The sequence below is a fragment of the Orbicella franksi genome, chromosome 1, assembly GCF_964199315.1.
Source record: "Orbicella franksi chromosome 1, jaOrbFran1.1, whole genome shotgun sequence".
NCBI lineage: Eukaryota > Metazoa > Cnidaria > Anthozoa > Scleractinia > Merulinidae > Orbicella > Orbicella franksi.
The window spans coordinates 1,771,285-1,786,052 of NC_138145.1; positions in this window are offsets into that span (position 1 = coordinate 1,771,285).

Consider the following 14,768-nt stretch of genomic DNA (forward strand, 5'->3'; position numbering starts at 1 on the left):
GTCCGCGGGACTAAAAAATATCTCTTAAGTTCTGGCAACTCAAGCCGAATTTGGTCAAAATCACGATGCGTCTAAGGCGGTCTCGGCTACTATTTCAGTCTTAAAGTGAAGTGGGCCTATATTTCGGCCCAGAATTTGGAAAGTAAGCGTTCAAAAAAATTTGCTTTGTCCATTTCACTGCAGACCAAGGCCATCAGGGGTTAGTTAAGAGTCCTCGGGACTGAAAAATATCCGCCCAAGTTCAGGGAAATTTAGCCGAAGTTGGTCAAAATCACGGTGCGCATTAGGCGGTCTCGCTTACTGTTTCAGTCTTAAAGTGAAGTTAGGCTTTATTCCTGCCCAGGAGCTCGCAAGTGAGCGTTCGAAAAGTTTCCCTGTGTTTATTTGACAGCAAACCAAAGCCATCAGGAGCTAGTTTAGAGTCCCCGGGACTGGAAAATATCCCCCAACTTCCTGGAAATCGAGTCGAAGTTGGTCAAAATCACGATTTGCGTAAGGTAGTGTCGGCTACTCTTTCAGTCTTAGAGTGAAGTGGGGCTATATTTCGGGCGAGAAGCCGGAAAGTGAGCGTTCAAAAAGTTTTGCTGTGTTCATTTCACTGCAAACCAAGGCCATCAGGAGTTAGTTTAGCGTCCCCGAGACAAGAAAATATGCCCCCAGGTCCGGGAAATTGAGCCGAGGTTGGTCAAAATCACGATATCGCTAAAGTGGTCTCGGCTACTCTTTCTGTCTTAAAGTGAAGTGGGGGTATATTTCGGGGCAGAAGCCCGAATGTGAGTGTTCAAAAAGTTTTGCTGTGTCCATTTCATTGCAAACCAAGGCCATCAGGGGTTAGTTTAGAGTCCCCGGGACTGAAAAATATTGCCCAAGTTCCGGGGAATCGAACCGAAGTTGATCAAAACTACGATGTGCGAAATGCGGTATCGGCTACTGTTTCAGTCTTAAAGTGAAGTGGTGCTATATTTCGGCCCAGAAGTCCGAAAGTGAGCCTTCAAAAAGTTTTGCTGTGTTCTTTGACTGAAAAACAAGGCCATCACGAGGTAGTCTAGTGTCCCTGGGACTGGAGAATATTCCCCAAGTTCCGGTAAATCGAGCTGAAGTTGGTCAAAATCACGATGCTCCCAAAGCGGTCTCGGCTACCCTTTCAGTCTTAAGTGAAGTGGGGCTATATTTCGGCCCAGAATCTCGAAAGTGTGCGTTCAAAAAATTGTGCTGTGTCCATTTCAATGCAAACCAAGGCCATCAGGAGTTAGTTTAGAGTCCCCGGGACTGGAACATATCCCCCAAGTCCGGGGAATTGGAGCCGAAGTTAATCAAATTCATGATGCGCGTAACGTTGTCTCGGCTACTGTTTCAGTCTTAAAGTCAAGTGTGCTATATTTCGGCCCACAAGCTAGAAAGTAAGCGTTCAAAAAGTTTTGCTGTGTCCGTTTCACTTCAAAACAAGGCCATCAGGACTTAGTTTAGGGTCCCCTGGACTGGAAAATATTCCCCAAGTTCCGGGAAAGCGAGCCGAAGTTGATCAAAATCACGATGCGCGAAATGCGGTCTCGGCTACTGTTTCATTCTTAAAGTAAAGTGTGCCTATATTTCGGCCCACAAGCTCGAAAGTGAGCGTTCGAAAAGTTTTGCTCTGTCCATTTCAATGCAAAGCAAGGCGATCAGGAGTTAGTTTAGAGTCCCCGGGACTGGAAAATATCCCCCAAGTTCCGAGAAATCGATCCGAAAATGGTCAAAATCACGATGCACGTAAGGCGATCTCGGCTACTCTTTCAGTCTTAAAGTGAAGTGGGGCTATATTTCGGCCCAGAAGCTCCAAAGTGGGCGTTCAAAAATTTATGCTGTGCGCATTTCAGTGCAAACCAAGGCCATCCGGAGTTAGTTTAGAGAATCCCGGACTGGAAAATATGCCAAAAGTTGCGTGAAATCGAGCTGAACTTGGTCTAACTCACGATGCGCGTGAGGCGGTCTCGGCTACTATTTCAGTCTGAAAGTGAATTGGGATTCTATTTCGGCCCACAAGCTACAAAGAGAGTGTTGAAAAAGCTTTCCTTTGTCCATTTCACTGAAAACCAAGGCCATCAGGAGTTAGTTTCGAGCCCGCGGAAATGGAATATATCCCCCAAGTTCCGGAAACCGAACCGAAGTTGGTCAAAATCACGATTTGCGCAAGACGGTCTCGGCTACTCTTTCAGTCTTAAAGTAAAGTGGGGCTTTATTTCGCTCCACAAGCTCAAGAGTGAGCGTTCAAAAAGTTTCGCTGTGTCCATTTCACTGAAAACCAAGACAATCAGGAGTTAGTTTAGAGTCCCCGGGACTGGAAAATAGCCCCCAAGTTCCGGCAAATCGAGCCAAAAGTGGTCAAAATCACAGTGCGCTTAAGGCGGTGTCGGCTACTCCTTCAGTCTTAAAGTGAAGTGGGGCTCTATTTCGGCCCACAAGCTCAAAGCTCAAAAAAAATTACTGTGTCTATTTCACTGCAAACCAAGGCTATCAGGAGTTAGTTTAGAGTCCCCGGGACTGCAATATATTTCCCAAGTTCCGGAAAATCGAGAAGACGTTGGTCAAAATCACGATGTGCGTAAGACGGTCTCGGCTACTCTTTCAGTCTTAAAGTAAAGTGGGGCTATATTTCGGCCCAGAACCTCAAACGTGAGCGTTCAAAAAGTTTTGCTGTATCCATTTCAATGCAAACCAAGGCCATCAGGGGTTACTTAAGAGTCCTCGGGACTGGAAAATATCCCCCAAGTTCCGGTAAATCGAGCTGAAGTTGGTCAAAATCACGATGTGCGTAAGGTGGTCTCGGCTACTCTTTCAGTCTTAAAGTGAAGTGGGGCTATTTTTCGGCCCACAAGCTAGAAAGTGAGCGTTCAAAAAGTTTTGTGGTGTCCATTTTACTTCAAAACAAGGCCATCAGGACTTAGTTAAGCATCCAAGAGACTGCAAAATATCCCCCAAGTTCCGGGAAATCCATTGGAAGTTCGTCAAAATTACGATGCGCGTAAGGCGGTCTAATCTAGTCTTTCAGTCTTAAAGTAAAGTGGGGCTATATTTCTGCCCAGAAGCTGCAAAGTTGTGCTCTGTCCATTTCACTGAAAACCAAGGCCATCAGGAGTTACTGTAGAGTCCCTTTGACTGGAATATATCCCCCAAGTTTCGGGAAATAAACGCGAAATTGGTCAAAATCACGATTCGCTCAAGACGGTCTTGCCTACTCTTTCAGTCTTAAAGTAAAATGGGGCACTATTTCGGCCCAGAAGCTCGAGAGTGAGCGTTCAAAAACTTTCGCTGTGTCCATTTTACTGCAAACCAAGACAAGCAGGAGTTAGTTGAGAGTCCCCGGGACTGGAAAATATCCCCCAAGTTCCGGGAAATCAACGCGAAGTTTGTCAAAATCACCATGCATGTAAGGCGGTCTCGGCTGCTCTTTCAGTGTTAAAGTAATGGGGGGCTATACTTTGGCCCAGACGCTCGAAATTGAGCGTTCAAAAAGCTTTGCTGGCTCCATTTTACTGCAAAGCAAGGCCATCAGGAAGTAGTTTAGAGTCCTCAGAACTGGAATATATCCCCTTAGTTCCGGCAAATCGAGCCGAAGTTGCTGAAAATCACGATGCACGTAAGGCGGTCTCGGCTACTCTTTCAGTCTTCAAGTGAAGTGGGGTTCTATTTCGGTCCAGAAGCTCGAAAGTATGCGTTCAAAAACTTTTTCTGTTTCCGTTTCACTGCAAACCAAGACCAGCACGAGTTAGTTTAGAGTCCCCGGGACTGCAAAATATTTCGCAAGTTCCGGGAAATCGAGCCGAAGTTGATCAAAATCACGATGCGCGAAACGTGGTCTCGGCTACTGTTTCAGTCTTAAAGTGAGGTATGGCTATATTTCGGCCCACAACCTCGAAAGTGAGCCTTCAAAAAGCTTTGCTGTGTCCATTTCACTGCAAAACAAGGCCATGGGCACCTAGTTTAGCGTCCAAGGGACTGGAAAATATCCCCCAAGTTCCGGGAAATCCACCCGAAGTTTGTCAAAATCACGATGCGCGTAAAGCGGTCTCGGCTACTTTTTCAGTATTAAAGTAAAGTGGGCTATATTTCGGCCCAGAAGCGTGAAGGTGAGCGTTCAAAATGTTTTGCTGTCTCCATTTCACTGCAAACCAAGGCCATCAAGAGTTAGTTTAGAGTCCCTGGGACTGGAAAATATCCCCCAAGTTCCGCAATATCGACCCGAAGTTGGTCAAAATCACGATGCGCGCACGCCGGTCTCGGCTACTCTTTAAGTCGTAAGTGATGTGGGACTATATTTCGGCCTAAAAGCTCGAAAGTGTTCGTTCAAAAACTTGTGCTGTGTGAATTTCACTGCAAACCATGGCCATCAGGAGTTAGTTTAGAGTCCACGGGACTGGAAAATATTCCCCAAGTTCCAGGAAAGCGAGCAGAAGTTGCTCAAAATCACGATGCACGTAACGCGGTCTCGGCTACTGTTTCAGTCTTAAAGTGAACTGTGGCTATATTTAGGCCCACAAGCTCCAAAGTGAGCGTTCAAAAAGTTTTGCTGTGTCCATTTGACTGCAAACCAAGGCAATCAGGAGTTAGTTTAGAGTCCCCGGAACTAGAAAATATTCTCCAAGTTCTAGGAAATGGCGCCGAAGTTGATGAAAATTACGATGCGCGTAACGGGCTCTCGGTTATTCTTTCAGTCTTAAATTTAAGTAGGGCTATATTGCGGCACTGAAGCTCGAAGGTGAGCGTTCAGAATGTTTTGCTGTGTTCATTAAACTGGAAAGCAAGGTCATCGGGAGTTAGTTTAGCGTCCCCGGGACTTTAAATTATTCGCCAACTTGCGGGAAATCGAGCAAAAGTGGCCCAAAATCACGATGCGCGTTAGGCGGTCTCGGCTACTCTTTCAGTCTTAAAATTAAGGGGGGCTATATTTCGACCTAGAAGCTCGAGACCGGGCGTGCGCTAATTTTACCTGTGTCTATTTCACTGACATCTTAGGCCATCAGGAGTTAGTTTAGAGTCCTTGGGACTGGAAAATATTTCCCAAATTCTGGCAGATCAAGCCAAAGTTGCTCAAAATCAGGATGCGCGTAAGGCGGTCTCGGCTACTCTTTCAGTCTTAAAATGAAGTGGGGCTATATTTCGGCCGAGAAGCTCAACACCGAGCGTCCGCTCCTTTTGCCTGTGTACATATCACTGAAAACTAAGTTCATCAGGAGTTAACATAGATTCCTCAAGACTGGAAAATAATCCCCGAATTCCGGCAAATCGAGCCAAAGATGCTCAAAATCACGATGCGCGTAAGGCGGTCTCTGCTACTCGTTTACTCCGAAAATGAAGTGGGGCTATATTTCGGTTCTACAAGCTCGACACCGAGCGTGCGCTCCTTTTACCTGTGTCCATTTCACTAAGAACTAAGTCCACCAGGGGATAGTTTAGTATCCTCGAGACTGGAAGCTATCGTCAGAGTTTCGGAAAATTGAGCCATACTTTCTTAAAATTACGATAGGCGTAGGGCACTTTCGTTTACTCTTTCAGTCTTAAAATGAACTGGGGCTACATTTCGGCCTAGAAGCTCGACACCGAGCGTGCGCTCCTGTTACCTGTCACCATTTTACTGAAAACTAAGGCCATCAAGAGTTAGGGTAGAGTCCCCGGGACTGGAAAATATCCCCCAAGTTTTGGCATATCGAGCCATAGTGGCTAAAAATTTCGATGCGCTTAAGGCGGTTTCGTGTACACTTTCAATCTTAAAATAAAGTGGGGCTATATTTCGGCCTACAACCTGGAAACCGAGCGTGCGCTCCTTTTACCTGTGTCCATTTCACTAAAAACCAAGGCATTCAGGAGTTGGTTTAGAGCTTCCGGGACTAGAAAATATCCCCCAAGTCCAGGGAAATCAAGCCGAAGTTCGACAAAATTAGCATGCGCGTAAGGCGGTCCCGGCTACTCTTTCAGTCTTAAAGTGAAGTGGGGCTATATTTCGGCCCAGAAGCTCGAAAGTGAACGTTCAAAAAGTTTGGCTGTGTCCATTTCACTGAAAACCAAGGCCATTAGGAATTAGTTTAGAGTGCCGGGGACTGGGAATTATCTCCCAAGTTCCGGGAAATCGAGCCGAAGTAGCCCAAAATCACGATGTGCGTAAGGCGGTCTCGGCTAGTCTTTCAGTCTTAAAGTGAAGTAGGGCTATGCTTCGGCCCAGAAGCTCAAAAGTGAGCGTTCAAAAAGTTGTGCTGTGTCCATTTCACTGCAAACCGAGGCAATCAGGAGTTAGTTTAGAGTCCCCGGTACCGGAAAATATTCCCCATTTCCCGGGAAATCGAGCCAAAGTTGGTCAAAATCACGATGCGCGTAAGGCGGTCTCGGTTACTCTTTCACACTTAAAGTGAACTGGGGCAATGTTTCTTCCCAGAAGCTAGAGAGTGAGCGTTGAAAAAGTTGTGCTGTGTCCATTTCACTCCAGAGTAAGGCCATCAGGAGTTACCTTAGAGTCCGCCGGACTGGAAAATATCGCCGAAGTTCCGGGCAATCGAGCCGAAGTTGGTCAAAATTACGATGCGCGTAAGGCGGTCTCGGCTACTCTTTCACTCTTAAAGCGAAGTGGAGCTATATTTCGGCCCAGAAGCTCAAAAGTGAGCGTTCAAAAAGTTTTGCTGTGTCCATTTTACTGCAGACCAAGGACGTCGGGGGTCAGTTTAGAGTCCCCGGGACTGGAAAATATTCCCCAAGTTTCGGGAAATTTAACCGAAGATGGTCAAAATCACGACACGCGTACGGCGGTCTCGGCTACTCTTTCAGTCTTAAAGTGAATTGGGGCAATATTTCGGCCCAGAAGCTCGAAACTGAGTGTTTAAAAAGTTTTGCTGTGTCCATTTCACTGCAAAACAAGGCCATCACGACGTAGTTTAGCGTCAAAGGAACTGGAATATCTTCCAAGTTACGGGAAATCCACCCGAAGTTAGTCAAAATCACCATGCGCTTAAGGGGGTCTCGGCTACTCTTTCAGTCTTAACGTAAAGTGGGCTTAGATTTAACTCCAGAAGCTCGAAAGTAAGGCTTCAAAAATTTTTGTGTCTTTTTCACTCACATCTTAGACAATCAGGAGTGAGTTTAGAGACTTTGGGACTGGAAAATATCTCCCAAATTTCGCCAGATCGAGCCGAAGATCCTCAAAATCACAATGCGCGTAAGGCGCTCCGCCTACTCTGTCAGTCTTAAAAAGAAGTAGGGCTATATTTCGGCCAGCAAGCTCGAAAGTGCGCGTTCAAAAAGTGTTCCTGTGTCCATTTCACTGGAAACCAAGGCCATCAGGAGTTAGTTTAGAGTCCCCGGGACTGGCAAATATCCCCCTATTTCCGGGAAATCGAGCCGAAGTATCCCAAAATCACGATGCGCGTAAGGCGGTCTCGGCTACTCTTTCAGTCTTAAAGTTAAGTGGGGCTATATTTCGAGCCATAAGCTCGAAAGGGAGCGTTCAAAAAGTTTTGCCGTGTCCATTTAACTGCAAACTACGGCGATCGGAAGTTAGTATAGCTTCCCCGGGAATTGAAAATATTCGCCAACTTCCGACAAATATAGCCGAAGTTTGTCAAAATTACGATGCGCGTAAGGCGGTCTTGGCTACTCTTTCAGTCTTAAAGTGAAGTAGGGCTATATTTCGGCCGAGAACCTCGAAAGTAAGCGTTCCAAAAAATGTGCTGTGTCCATTTCACTGCAAACCAAGGCCATCAGCAGCTAGTTTAGAGTCCCAGGGACTGGAATATATCCCCGAAGTTCCGGGAAATCCAACGGAAGTTGGTCAAAATCACGATGCGCGTAAGACGGTCTCGGCTACTCTTTCAGTCTTAAAGTAAAGTGGGGCTATATTTCGGCCCAGAAGCCCGAAAGTGAACTTTTAAAAAGTTACGCTTTGTACATTTAACTGCAAACCAAGGCCATCAGGAGTTAGTTTAAAGTCCCCGGACTGGAAAATATCCCCCAAGTACCGGGAAATCGAGGTGAACTGGGTCAAAATCACGATGCTCGTAAGGAGGTCTCGGCTACTATTTCAGTCTTAAAGTGAAGTACGGTTGTATTTCGGCCCAGAAGCTCGAAACTGAGCGTTCAAAAACTTTTCCTGCGTCCATTTCACATCAAACCAAGGCCAACAGGGGCTAGTTTAGAGTCCCCGGAACTTGAAAATATCGCCAAAATTCTAGAAAATCGAGCGGAAGTTGCTCAAAATCACGATGCGCGTAAGGCGGTCTCGCCTACTCTTTCAGTCTTAAAGTGAAGTGGGGCTATATTTCATCCCAGAAGCTCGAAAATAAGCGTTCAAAAAATGTTACCTTGTTCATTTCACTGCAAACCAAGGCCATCAGGAGTTAGTTTAGACTGCTCGGGACTGGAAAATATCGCCCAAGTTCGGGGAAATCCAGCCGAATTTTGTCAAAATCACGATGGCCGTAAGGCGGTCTCGGCTACTCTTTGATTCTTATAGTGAACTGGGGCTATATTTCGGCCGAGAAGCTGGAAAGTGAAAGTTCAAAAAGTTTTGCTGTGTTCATTTCACTGCAAAACAAGGCCATCAGGAGTTAGTTTAGACTGCTCGGGACTGGAAAATATCCCCCAAGTTCCAGGAAATCGGGTCGAAGTTTGTCAAAATCACGATGCGCGTAAAGCAGTCTCGGCTAATGTTTGATTCTTAAAGTGAACTGGGGCTATATTTCGGCCCAGAAGTTCGAAAGTGAAAGTTAAAAAAGTTTTGCTGTGTCCATTTCACCGCAAACCAACCACATCAGCAGACTGTTTACAGTGTCCGGGACATCAAAATATCCCCCAAGTCCCCGGAAATCGAGCGGAAGTTTGTGAAAATCACGATGCGCTAAAGGAGTCTCGGCTACTCTTTTAGTCTTAAAGTGACGTGGCTGTATATTTCGGCCCAGAAGCTCGAAAGTGAGCGTTCAAAAAGTTTTGCTCTCTCAATTTAACTGAAAACCAAGGCCATCATGAGTTAGTTTAGAGTCCGCAGGACTAAAAAATATCCCTCAAGTTCTGGCAACTCAAGCCGAAGTTGGTCAAAATCACGATGCGTCTAAGGCGGTCTCGGTTACTATTTCAGTCTTAAAGTGAAGTGGGGCTATATCTCGGCCCAGAATGTCGAAAGTAAGCGTTCAAAAAAATTTGCTGTGTCCATTTCACTGCAGACCAAGGCCATCAGGGGTTAGTTGAGAGTCCTTGGGACTTGAATATATCCCCGAAGTTTCGGGAAATCGAGCCGAAGTTGGTCAAAATCACGATGCGCGTAAGACGGTCTTGGCAACTCTTTCAGTCTTAAACTGAAGCGGGGCTATATTTCGCCTCAGAAGCCCGAAGGGGAGCGTTGAAAAAGGTTTGCTCTCTCCATTTCAAGGCAAACCAAGGCAATCAGGAGTTACTTTAGAGTCCCCGGTACCGGAAAATATTCCCCGTTTCCTGGGAAATCGAGCCAAAGTTGGTCAAAATCACGATGCGCGTAACGCGGTCTCGGCTATTCTTTCATTCTTAAAGTGAACTCGGGCTATATTTCGGCCCAGAAGCTCGAAAGTGAAAGTTCAAAAACTTTTGCTGTCTCCATTTCACCGCGAACCAAGCCACATCAGGAGATAGTTTACAGTCTCCGGGACATCAAAATATCCCCCAAGTTCCGGGAAATCGAGCCGAAGTTTGTGAAAATCACGATGCGCGTAAAGCAGTCTCGGCTACTCTTTTAGTCTTAAAGTGACGTGGCTGTATATTTTGGCCCAGAAGCTCGAAAGTGAGCGTTCAAAAAGTTATGCTGTGCCCATTTCACAACAAAGCAAGGCCCTCAGGAAGTAGTTTACAGTCCCTGGAACGGGAAAATATCCTCCAAGTTCCGCGAAATCGAGACGAAGTTGGTAAAAATAACGATCGCGTAAGGCGGTCTCGGCTACTCTTTGAGTCTGAAAGTGAAGTAGGGCTATATTTCGGTCCAGAAGCTCGAAAGTGAGCGTTAAAAAACTTTTCCTCTCTCAATTTCACTGAAAACCAAGGCCATCATGAGTTAGTTTAGAGTCCCCGGGAGTGGAAAATATCTTTTAAGTTCTGGCAACTCAAGCCGAAGTTGGTCAAAATCACGATGCGCCTAAGGCGGCCTCGGCTACTCTTTCAGTCTTAAAGTGAAGTGGGGCTCTATTTCGGCCCAGAAGCTTCAAAGTGAGCGCTGCAAAAAATTTGCTGTGTCAATTTCACTGCAAACCAAGGCTATCAGGAGTTAGTTTAGACTCCCCGGGACTGTAATATATTTCCCAAGTTCCGGAAAATCGAGAAGACGTTGGTCAAAATCGCGATGCGCGCAAGACGGTCTCGGCTACTCTTTCAGTCTTAAAGTGAAGTGGGGCTATATTTCGGCCCAGAAGCTCAAAAGTGAGCTTCAAAAAGTTTTGCTGTATCCATTTCAATGCAAACGAAGGCCATCAGGGGTTACTTAAGAGTCTTCGGGACTGGAAAATATCCCATCAAGTTCAGGGAAATTTAGCCGAAGTTGGTCAAAATCACGGTGCGCGTTAGGCGGTCTCGCTTACTGTTTGAGTCTTAAAGTGAAGTGAGGCTTTATTCCTGGCCAGGAGCTTGAAAGTGAGCGTTCAAAAAGTTTCCCTGTGTTTATTTGACTGCAAACCAAAGCCATCAGGAGCTAGTTTAGAGTCCCCGGGACTGGAAAATATCCCCCAACTTCCGGGAAATCGAGCCGAAGTTGGTCAAAATCACGATTTGCGTAAGGTAGTGTCGGCTACTCTTTCAGTCTTAGAGTGAAGTGGCGCTATATATCGGGCGAGAAGCCGGAAAGTGAGCGTTCAAAAAGTTTTGCTGTGTTCATTTCACTGCAAACCAAGGCCATCAGGAGTTAGTTTAGCGTCCCTGGGACAAGAAAATATGCCCCAAGGTCCGGGAAATTGAGCCGAGGTTGGTTAAAATCACGATGCCCCTAAAGTGGTCTCGGCTACTCTTTCTGTCTTAAAGTGAAGTGGGGCTATATTTTGGGCCAGAAGCCCGAGAGTGAGCTTTCAAAAAGTTTCGCTGTGTCCATTTCACTGCAAACCAAGGCAATCAGGGGTTAGTTTAGAGTGCCCGGGACTGAGAAATATTGCCCAAGTTCCGGGGAATGGAACCAAAGTTGATCAAAATCACGATGCGCGAATTGCGGCATCGCGTACTGTTTCAGTCTTAAAGTGAAGTGGGGCTATATTTCGGCCCAGAAGCCCGAAAGTGAGCCTTCAAAAAGTTTTGCCGTGTTCTTTGACTGAAAAACAAGTCCATCAAGAGATAGTCTAGCGTCCCTGGGACTGGAAAATATTCCCCAAGTTCCGGTAAATCGAGCTGAAGTTGGTCAAAATCACGATGCTCCCAAAGCGGTCTCGGCTACCCTTTCAGTCTTAAAGTGAAGTGGGGCTATATTTCTTTCCAGAAGCTCGAAAGTCAGCGTTCAAAAAGTTTTGCTGTGTGCATTTCACTGCAAACCAAAGCTATCAAAAGTTAGTTTAGGGTCCCCGGGACTGGAAAATATTCCCCAAGTTCCGGGAAAGCGAGCCGAAGTTGATCAAAATCACGATGCGCGAAATGCGCTCTCGGCTACTGTTTCAGTCTTAAAGTAAAGTGTGGCTATATTTCGGCCGAGAAGCTCGAAAGTGAGCGTTCAAAAAGTTTTGCTGTGTCCATTTCACTGCAAAACAAGGCCATCAGGACATAGTTTAGCGTCCAAGGGACTGGAAAATGTTCCCCAAGTTTCGGGAGATCCACCCGAAGTTTGTCAAAATCACAATGCGCGTAAGGTGGTCTCGGTTACTTTTTAAGTCTTAAAGTAAAATGGGGCTTTATTTCGGCCAGGAAGCTCGAAGGTGAGCGTTCAAAAAGTTTTGCTCTGTCCATTTCACTGCAAACCAAGGCTATGAGGAGTTAGTTTAGAGCTCCTGGGACTGGAAAATATCCCCCTAGTTCCGGAATATCGACCGGAAGTTTCTCAAACTCACGATGCGAGCAAGGCGGTCTCGGCTACCCTTTCAGTCTTAAGTGAAGTGGGGCTATATTTCGGCCCAGAATCTCGAAAGTGTGCGTTCAAAAAATTGTGCTGTGTCCATTTCAATGTAAACCAAGGCCATCAGGAGTTAGTTTAGAGTCCCCGAGACTTGAACATATCCCCCAAGTTCCGGGAATTGGAGCCGAAGTTGATCAAATTCATGATGCGCGTAACTTGGTCTCGGCTACTGTTTCAGTCTTAAAGTCAAGTGTGCCTATAGTTCGGCCCACAAGCTAGAAAGTGAGCGTTCAAAAAGTTTTGCTGTGTCCATTTCACTTCAAAACAAGGCCATCAGGACTTAGTTTAGGGTCCCCGGGACTGGAAAATATTCCCCAAGTTCCGGGAAAGCGAGCCGAAGTTGATCAAAATCACGATGCGCTTAAGGCGGTGTCGGCTTCTCCTTCAGTCTGAAAGTGAAGTGGGATTCTATTTCGGCCCAGAAGCTACAAAGAGAGTGTTCAAAAAGCTTTCCTTTGTCCATTTCACTGAAAACCAAGGCCATCAGGAGTTAGTTTAGAGCCCGCGAAAATGGAATATATCCCCCAAGTTCCGGAAACCGACCCGAAGTTGGTCAAAATCACGATTTGCGCAAGACGGTCTCGGCTACTCTTTCAGTCTTAAAGTGAAGTGGGGCTATATTTCGGTCCAGAAGCTCGAGAGTGAGCGTTCAAAAAGTTTCGCTGTGTCCATTTCACTGAAAACCAAGACAATCAGGAGTTAGTTTAGAGTCCCCGGGACTGGAAAATATCCCCCAAGTTCCGGCAAATCGAGCCGAAGTTGGTCAAAATCACGGTGCGCTTAAGGCGGTGTCGGCTTCTCCTTCAGTCTTAAAGTGAAGTGGGGCTCTATTTCGGCCCACAAGCTCAAACCTCAAAAAAATTAATGTGTCTATTTCACTCCAAACCAAGGCTATCAGTAGTTAGTTTAGAGTCCCCGGGAGTGGAATGTATTTCCCAAGTTCCGGAAAATCAAGAAGACGTTGGTCAAAATCACGATGCGCCTAAGACGGTCTCGGCTACTCTTTCAGTCTTAAAGTGAAGTGGGGCTATATTTCGGCCCAGAAGCTCGAAAGTGAGTGTTTAAAAAGTTTTGCTCTGTCACTTTCAGTGCAAACCAAGGCCATCAGAAGTTAGTTTAGAGTCCCCGGGACTGGAGAATATCCCCCAAGTCCCGGGAAATCGAGCCGAAGTTGATCAAATTCATGATGCGCGTAACGTGGTCTCGGCTACTGTGTCAGTCCTAAAGTGAAGTGTGGCTATATTTCGGCCCACAAGCTAGAAAGTGAGCGTTCAAAAAGTTTTGTTGTGTCCATTTTACTTCAAAACAAGGCCATCAGGACTTAGTTTAGCGTCGAAGGGACTGCAAAATATCCCCCAAGTTCCGGGAAATCTATTCGCAATTCGTCAAAATTACGATGCGCGTAAGGCGGTTTCATCTACTCTTTAAGTCTTAAAGTAAAGTGGGGCTATATTTCTGCCCAGAGCTCCAAAGTTGTGCTCTGTGTATTTCACATAAAACCAAGCCCATCAGGAGTTACTGTAGAGTCCCTTTGACTAGAATATATCCCCCAAGTTTCGGGAAATAAACGCGAAATTGGTCAAAATCACGATTCGCTCAAGACGGTCTCGCCTACTCTTTCAGTCTTAAGGTAAAATGGGTCTCTATTTCGGCCCAGAAGCTCGAGAGTGAGCGTTCAAAAACTTTCGCTGTGTCCATTTCACTGCAAACCAAGACAAGTAGGAGTTAGTTGAGAGTCCCCAGGACTGGAAAATATCCCCCAAGTTCCGGGAAATCAACCCGAAGTTTGTCAAAATCACGATGCACGTAAGGCGGTCTCGGCTACTCTTTCAGTGTTAAAGTAATGGGAGGCTATATTTTGGCCCAGAAGCTCGAAATTGAGCGTTCAAAAAATTTTGCTATGTCCATTTCACTGCAAAACAAGGCCATCGGCACCTAGTTTACCGTCCAAGGGACTCAAAAATATCGTTTAAGTTCCGAGAAATCCACCCTAAGTGTGTCACAATCACGATGCACGTAAAGCGGTCTCGGCTACTTTTTCAGTAGTAAAGTAGAGTGGGCTATATTTCGGCCCAGAAGCGTGAAGGTGAGCGTTCAAAAAGTTTTGCTGTCTCCATTTCACTGCAAACCAAGGTCATCAAGAGTTAGTTTAGAGTCCCTGGGACTGGAAAATATCCCCCAAGTTCCGGAATATCGACCCGAAGTTGGTCAAAATCACGATGCGCGCACGCCGGTCTCCGCTACTCTTTAAGTCGTAAGTGATGTGGGACTATATTTCGGCCTAAAAGCTCGAAAGGGTTCGTTCAAAAACTTGTGCTGTGTGAATTTCACTGCAAACCATGGCCATCAGGAGTTAGTTTAGAGTCCCCGGGACTGGAAAATATTCCCCAAGTTCCAGGAAAGCGAGCAGAAGTTGCTCAAAATCACGATGCGCGTAACGCGGTCTCGGCTACTGTTTCAGTCTTAAAGTGAACTGTGGCTATATTTAGGCCCACAAGCTCGAAAGTGAGCGTTCAAAAAGTTTTGCTGTGTCCATTTGACTGAAAACCAAGGCAATCAGGAGTTAGTTTAGAGTCCCCGGAACTGGAAAATATTCTCCAAGTTCCAGGAAAAGGCGGCGAAGTTGATGAAAATTACGATGCGCGTAACGGGCTCTCGGTTATTCTTTCAGTCTTAAATTTAAGTAGGGCTATATTGCGGCACT